We start from the raw sequence: 7,500 nt of genomic DNA, 5'->3' as shown, positions 1-7,500 counted from the left end.
CTAATCTCCAGCCCAGGAGTTTTCAAACTTTCGATGCATTCACTATTTTTCACAATATTTTGTTTAGAAGCCTTAAGAGAAACATTCTCAATTAAGTAACCCAAAACTCCACTGAGATGAATCAGACTCATCTGGGGAGCCAGTTTCCCTTTGGATAATAATATACAGCATGCACATAATGACAATATCAGTTATCTACGCATAATACATGTCATGTTTTAATTGAGTAGACATTAGATATTTTGGTAGAGGGCCCAAAATCTCAGTTTTTACGCTTTCTACTCTACAGTTGTGAACCATTTTGATGAACTGCTGAAATTCAGTATTGCTGTACTGATAATATTGTTGCCTTCTTTCTGATAAGTTGCTAGTTTCTCCTCATTTTTAAGCCCCTTTGAATAAAACAGTCTGCTAACTGAATAAACGTAAAAAGAATGCTGTGATGTGGGCGACAATCAACATCTACAGATCAGGATTGAAGGAGACCGGCGAGGAAATGTGGGATACGCACATCGTTCATGACTCAAGCATTAGTGTCAGAATGGAAAATGGAGTAATAAACCCAGAGGAAGCTGACAGATTTCTGCTTAATATTTCATGTGCTCACTCAGAGCTAAACCCACAGACAGATGGAAGAGAGACACTTCAGAAGGGTGTTCTACTTCCTGTACTGAGACACAAACTCAAAGTCTATTCCTCTACTTAAATCAAGACTTAACACATGTTGAAACCTGGAAGCAGTTACACTTCACTAAAAGCTGATGTTTAGATATGTGTATTGATATTATTCAAGTCATCTGATGGCAAATCTAAAAAAAAAAAAAAAAAGTTGGAATTGATTCCTCCAAACTTGGTTACAGTTGAAGTCAGAAGTTTACATACACTTTGTTAGTATTTGGTAGCATTGCCTTTAAATTGTTTAACTTGGGTCAAATGTTTTGGTTATCCTTCCACAAGCTTCTCACAATAAGTTGCTGGAATTTTGTCCCATTCCTCCAGACAGAACTGGTGTAACTGAGTCAGGTTTGTAGGCCTCCTTGCTCACATGCTTTTTCAGTTCTGCCCACAAATGTTCTATCGGATTGAGGTCAGGACTTTGTGATGGCCACTCCAATACCTTGACTTTGTTGTCCTTAAGCCATTTTGCCACAACTTTGGAGGTATGCTTGGGGTCATTGTCTATTTGGAAAACCCATTTGTGACCGAGCTTTAACTTCCTGCCTGATGTCTTGAGATGTTGCTTCAATATATCCACATAATTTTCCTTCCTCATGATGCCATCTATTTTGTGAAGTGCACCAGTCCCTCCTGCAGCAAAGCACCCTCACAACATGCTGCTGCCACCCCCATGCTTCACGGTTGGGATGATGTTCTTCGGCTTGCAAGCCTCACCCTTTTTCCTCCAAACATAACGATGGTCATTATGGCCAAACAGTTCAATTTTTGCTTCATCAGACCAGAGGACATTTCTCCAAAAAGTAAGATCTTTGTCCCCATGTGCACTTGTAAACTGTAGTCTGGCTTTTTATGGCAGTTTTGGAGCAGTGGCTTCTTCCTTGCTGAGCAGCCTTTCAGGTTATGTTGATACAGGACTCGTTTTGCTGTGGATATAGATACTTGTCTACCTGTTTCCTCCAGCATCTTCACAAGGTCCTTTGCTGTTGTTCTGGGATTGATTTGCACTTTTCTTACCAAACTACATTCATCTCTAGGAGACAGAATGCATCTTCTTCCTGAGCGGTATGATGGCTGTGTGGTCCCATGGTGTTTATATTGTGTACTATTGTTTGTACAGATGAACGTGGTACCTTCGGTGTTTGGAAATTGCTCCCAAGGATGAACCAGACTTGGCTGATTTCTTTTGATTTTCCCATGATGTCAAGCAAAGAGGCACTGAGTTTGATGGTAGGCCTTAAAATACATCCACAGGTACACCTCAATTCAGTACACCTCCTATCAGAAGCTAACTGGCTAATTGTCTAAAGGCTTGACATCATTTTCTGGAATTTTCCAAGCTGCTTAAAGGCACAGTTAACTTAGTGTATGTAAACTTCTGACCCACTGGAATTGTGATATAGTCAATTAAAAGTGAAACAATCTGTCTGTAAACAGTTGTTGGAAAAATTACTCATGTCATGCACAAAGTAGATGTTGCCAAAACTATAGTTTGCTAATATTAAATCTGTGGAGTGGTTAAAAAATGAGTTTGAATGACTTCAACCTAAGTGTATGTAAACTTCTGATTTCAACTGTATGTATGGTTTGGAGATGAGCCCGAGACTGTATAAATTCATCATATTGCAAGACCTCACTACATTTACTCATGCTTACACATTTAAACCAATCCAGCTCATTTGACTTCACACATATTTCACAGATCAGGTGTTCAATAAATCTGGTGTCTAATATTGAAAAAATAACTAAAAATATGATTCTATAATGGCACAGTTTGATTACTATAATAAAATACTATGATATTTAAATGTTACTGCCAAGTACTACAACTACTACATCACTGTAGTGTCTAAAACCATGATTTTAACATGGTATATTTTATGATATCACGATTTAACAGCACCATCTAGAAGTCACCTGCAGACTGGATTTATATTGATTACTGGTTGAACTGGTCTCTACTGAAGATACTGATGCATCTATTAAACACGAGATACACAACACAATATAATCGAGAATGACACACATATCACTACAGATATATTCAGTATTTAGTGCAGATGTTGCAGCTGTGATGATCTCAGATTAATAGAACTGCACTCACCGAAAACACGAAGCGCGCGATCATCGGTTAAACACGTCTATCAGCCGCGTGTTCGTGGATGTCTGATTAATACACTCATATAGCGACGTTGCGCGTCACATCAGATCATTTATATGCTGCGCGTGTCCTCCAGTCATCCGTCGCCACGCGAGCCGCCGGTTTCCGCTCGGAACGATTTGAGCGAAGCACGCGCGCAGTGACGTCATCGTGACAAGCAATCATCAGTCATCGATAATATTTGACGTGCTTTAATTCTTTAAACATTATAGAGGAATAACATAACTAATCGCACTTTAATACAATAACAAACCGATTCACATACGATACATCCATTAAATAATGTAAAATAATTTATTTTTATTAATACTGTTGGTAACAATTTTATAACAAAATATAAAGTGTATGACAAGTAATAATAATTATTAATATTAACGACAATAGTAACATATGCAGTCAAAACTTCAGAAGTGTGTTATTGTGTGTTTACTGAAATCAGACACACACACACACACACACACAGTCCAACACGACTGATACAAACACTCACAATGTCACAAATCAGCTGAGAGTGTGTGTGTGTGGGGGGGGGGGGGTTGTGTCGCAAGGTTACAGTATGCGTTGTGTCGGGACATCAGATGGAGGAAGACGTTTGAGTGATTCCAGTAAACTGTCCATCCTCATCCTCAGATCATCAGGGGAGAGAGCACAGCATCACACACACACACACACACACACACACACAAACATGCACACACATGCATATGAAACACACACATACACACACACACACACAAACGTGAAACACACTCACACACAAACACTCTCACACATAAACACACTCACTCACTCGCTCACTCACACACACACACACTAAACCTCCCACAACACCGCAACAGGGCAAATGCACTGTCCAAGCGCCGCAACTGTGGCATCTTTCGGGCCATGCGACAAACTCCCACTACAAGGCAAAACAGCGCAGTGCGCTCTCCAAGCTCCGCAGCTGTGGCGTATTTCGGGCCATGTGACAAACTCCCACTATAAGGCAAAATAGCGCAGCGCGCTGTCCAAGCGCAGCAACTGTGGCGTCTTTCGGACCATGCGCCAAACTCCTACTACACGGCAAAATAGCGCAGCACACTGTCCAAGTGGCAAAACTGTGGCATCTGTCAGGCCATTTGACAAACTCCCACTACACTACAAAACAGCGCAATACGCTGTTCACGCACCACAGCAGTGGCACATCTTTCAGGCCATGCATCTCAGCTTCCATCACTCCGTAACCCATATTTTGCCACTCATACTAAATGAACCATCACCCACCTAGTGACTGACAACAACCGGGCCCCTTGAGGTCATCCATAAACAGTCCACCATAATCTGGCATCTCCGCATCAATCAGTTTTATTCAAACATCACCGACTATACGCCCTAACGCCAAACACCATGCTTGATGACTCAACCCATTTGTATTGCATAGTGTGTTCTTGCCTATGCAACGTGAACTTTTCACATGAAAACATGAGCCCTTCCTGTTAATGCCGTGCAATCCAGTGCTCAAGGACTCAGCACGTTTGTTTCACATCTTTAAACATTTCTTTAAATGCATCATACATTATGCCATGCAGGCCCATGCCTTTGGATTCAGCCGCTCGCAGCTCACAGCAAGCTCAGTGGAGCAGATTCCCGCGTGAGGCTGCCTCCACCAAAGGATCCCGCCTCAGACCCATCCCCTCTTCACTTTACCCCCCTCTTTCCTATCATCCTAATCTCCCCTACCTCAGAATCGTTCCTCGCATGAGGCTGCCTCAGCAAGCAAACACGGTCCCAAATCCTTTTTCAGCTAACCCCGAACCTCCAGCTCACCTTCTCACATTCACACTTCAAACAGCTATACCTCTCGCTATTCCCACAAACGCTGCAGTCGCAAAACCTCCACCAGTCTCCAATCACCTCTGCTTTCAATTTCTAACAGAGATTCAGAGCCTTGGCCCCAGAAGCGAACTCGACACCAGCCCCAGTTCCACCCTGTTCAGAACTGAAATTCCTATAAATCATCCTCTCAAACGATACTAGGCTATCTCTCACCACCAATCTGCAAACCCAATGCCTAAAATACCCTCTGACAGGGTTACATTTCTCCAAACACCTCAAAAGATGCCATGTTCATCCTCACCTTCTTCGGCTTCCTTCACTGTTCAGAACTCACTACCATGGCAAATTCGACCCAAGAATGCATCCCACCATTTTGGACCTCCACATCATAGACAACGATACAATGAGATACTTTATCAAATGAAGACAGGTCCCTCCCATCTAATGACTTGCGTGGAGATGACATAAGGTCGAATCTGGGGCGGGCCCGCCAGCCTAAGGCGGTGGAAGCCCACTCTCACCTCGGGCAGATCTGCCCAAGCGGTGGGAGGTTTTTCCCCTTCCTCCAGAGGGGGTGGTTGGGCTCCCAGCCACGGGCGTTGTTAGTCCTCCAACACAACAGCAGCTCCCATGAGAGCTCATTTCCATGCGGCAGCAAACGCCAATGTCTCTTCAGTGTTTCTGCCTATTTTCCCTCTACTCATTCTCTACCTATCCTGCAGCTCCCAGTTTCCTGTCCCTCAAGCAGACCCTAGCGTGAGGCTGCCTCCGCAATCAGCAACTGCTTGTCCTTTCATCTGTGGCACTTCTGCCCCTCTTAATCACAAGCTCAGCAGACCCCCCTCCCCCCCTTCTTTAGTCTCATTCCTTTTGAGGGGGGGCATCGTAGAGACTGTCATTCAGCCTCTCTACATTTCTACCCAAACATGTTGCTTTTTACGTCTTATGAAGCTCCAACACTTGCGACTCGCTCCCCAGTCTTGGCCTCTTTTTGGGGGTATTCGAGCTTGGGTCAAGTCTCCTCTAGGGACAGCGAGCCAAACCCGTTTACACTATCCTTACTACAGGATTACAGTGCATCCGGAAAGTATTCACAGCGCTTCACTTTTTCCACATTTTCTTATGTTACAGCCTTATTCCAAAATGGATTAAATTCATTATTTTCTTCAAAATTCTACAAACAATACCCCATAATGACAACGTGAAAGAAGTTTGTTTGAAATCTTTGCAAATTTATAAAAAAAAAAAATCCCCGAAACAAAATCACATGTACATAAGTATTCACAGCCTTTGCTCAATACCTTGTTGAAGCCTTTGGCACCAATTACAGCCTCAAGTCTTTTTGAGTATGGTGCTACAAGCTGGGCACACCTATTTTTGGGCAGTTTCTCCCATTCTTCTTTGCAGGACCTCTCAAGCTCCATCAGGTTGGATGGGGAGCGTCAGTGCACAGCCATTTTCAGATCTCTCCAGAGGTGTTCAATCGGGTTCAAGTCTGGGCTCTGGCTGGGCCACTCAAGGACATTCACAGAGTTGTCCCGGAGCCACTCCTTTGTTATCTTGGCTGTGTGCTTAGGGTCATTGTCCTGTTGGAAGATGAAACTTCACCCCATTCTGAGGTCCAGAGCACTCTGGAGCAAGTTTTCATCAAGGATGTCTCTGTACATTGCTGCATTCATCTTTCCCTCAATCCTGACTAGTCTCCCAGTTCCTGCCGCTGAAAAACATCCCCACAGCATGATGCTGCCACCACCATGCTTCACTGTAGGGATGGTATTGGCCAGGTGATGAGCGGTGTCTGGTTTCCTCCAGACATGACGCTTGCCATTCATGCCAAAGAGTTCAATCTTTGTTTCTCATGGTCTGAGAGTCCTTCAGGTGCCTTTTGGCAAACTCCAGGCGGGCTGTCATGTGCCTTTTACTGAGGAGTGGCTTCCGTCTGGCCACTCTACCATACAGGCCTGATTGGTGGAGTGCTGCAGAGATGGTTGTTCTTCTGGAAGGTTCTCTTCTCTCCACAGAGAAATGCTGGAGCTCTGTCAGAGTGACCATCGGGTTCTTGGTCACCTCCCTGACTAAGGCTCTTCTCCTCAGATTGTGCAGTTTGGCCGGGCTGCCAGCTCTAGGAAGAGCCCTGGTGGTTCCAAACTTCTTCCATTTACGGATGATGGAGGCCACTGTGCTCATTGGTACCTTCAATGCTGCAGAAATTTTTCTGTACCCTTCCCCAGATCTGTGCCTCGATACAATCCTGTCTCGGAGGTCTACAGACAATTCCTTGGACTTCATGGCTTGGTTTGTGCTCTGACATGCACTGTTAACTGTGGGACCTTATATAGACAGGTGTGTGCCTTTCCAAATCATGTCCAATCAACTAAATTTACCACAGGTGGACTCCAATCAAGTTGTAGAAACATCTCAAGGATGATCAGTGGAAACAGGATGCACCTGAGCTCAATTTTGAGTGTCATGGCAAAGGCTGTGAATACTTATGTACATGTGCTTTTTTCGTTTTTTATTTTTAATAAATTTGCAAGGATTTCAAACAACCTTCTTTCACGTTGTCATTATGGGGTATTGTTTGTAGAATTCTGAGGAAAATAATCAATTTAATCAATTTTGGAATAAGGCTGTAACATAACAAAATGTGGAAAAAGTGAAGCACTGTGAATACTTTCCGGATACACTGTATATTAACTTGCAAACTACTGAACAGATGTTTGTTTAGGGTCTCAAGTGAAAAGTCTCTGACTAGAGTCCCTTCTTTAATGTAAGTCTAGGTGTGTGTGTGTGTGTGTTTGTGTCAAATTGCTGTCATCAGCTGGAAAACAACAAATTACTTGTAATGC

The 7,500-nt window shown here is 43.5% G+C and overlaps 1 protein-coding gene across 2 annotated transcripts in view; it reads right to left on the bottom strand.

Annotated features, from left to right (window-relative positions):
* Nucleotides 1–2,946, bottom strand: part of LOC127451297 (coiled-coil domain-containing protein 134-like) — a 9,481-nt gene extending 6,535 nt beyond the window's left edge. For both annotated transcript variants that reach the window (XM_051715870.1, XM_051715871.1), the window contains exon 1: nucleotides 2,780–2,946. The gene's annotated coding sequence lies outside the window, so the exon portion shown is untranslated. The remainder of the gene's footprint in view (nucleotides 1–2,779) is intronic.
* Between the last annotated feature and the right edge of the window lie 4,554 nt (nucleotides 2,947–7,500).

Source organism: Myxocyprinus asiaticus, chromosome 14, assembly GCF_019703515.2.
Source record: "Myxocyprinus asiaticus isolate MX2 ecotype Aquarium Trade chromosome 14, UBuf_Myxa_2, whole genome shotgun sequence".
In the NCBI taxonomy this organism is placed as follows: Eukaryota; Metazoa; Chordata; class Actinopteri; order Cypriniformes; family Catostomidae; genus Myxocyprinus; species Myxocyprinus asiaticus.
Note: the sequence above shows the minus strand (reverse complement) of the source record. Positions and strands in the feature narration are given on the sequence as shown.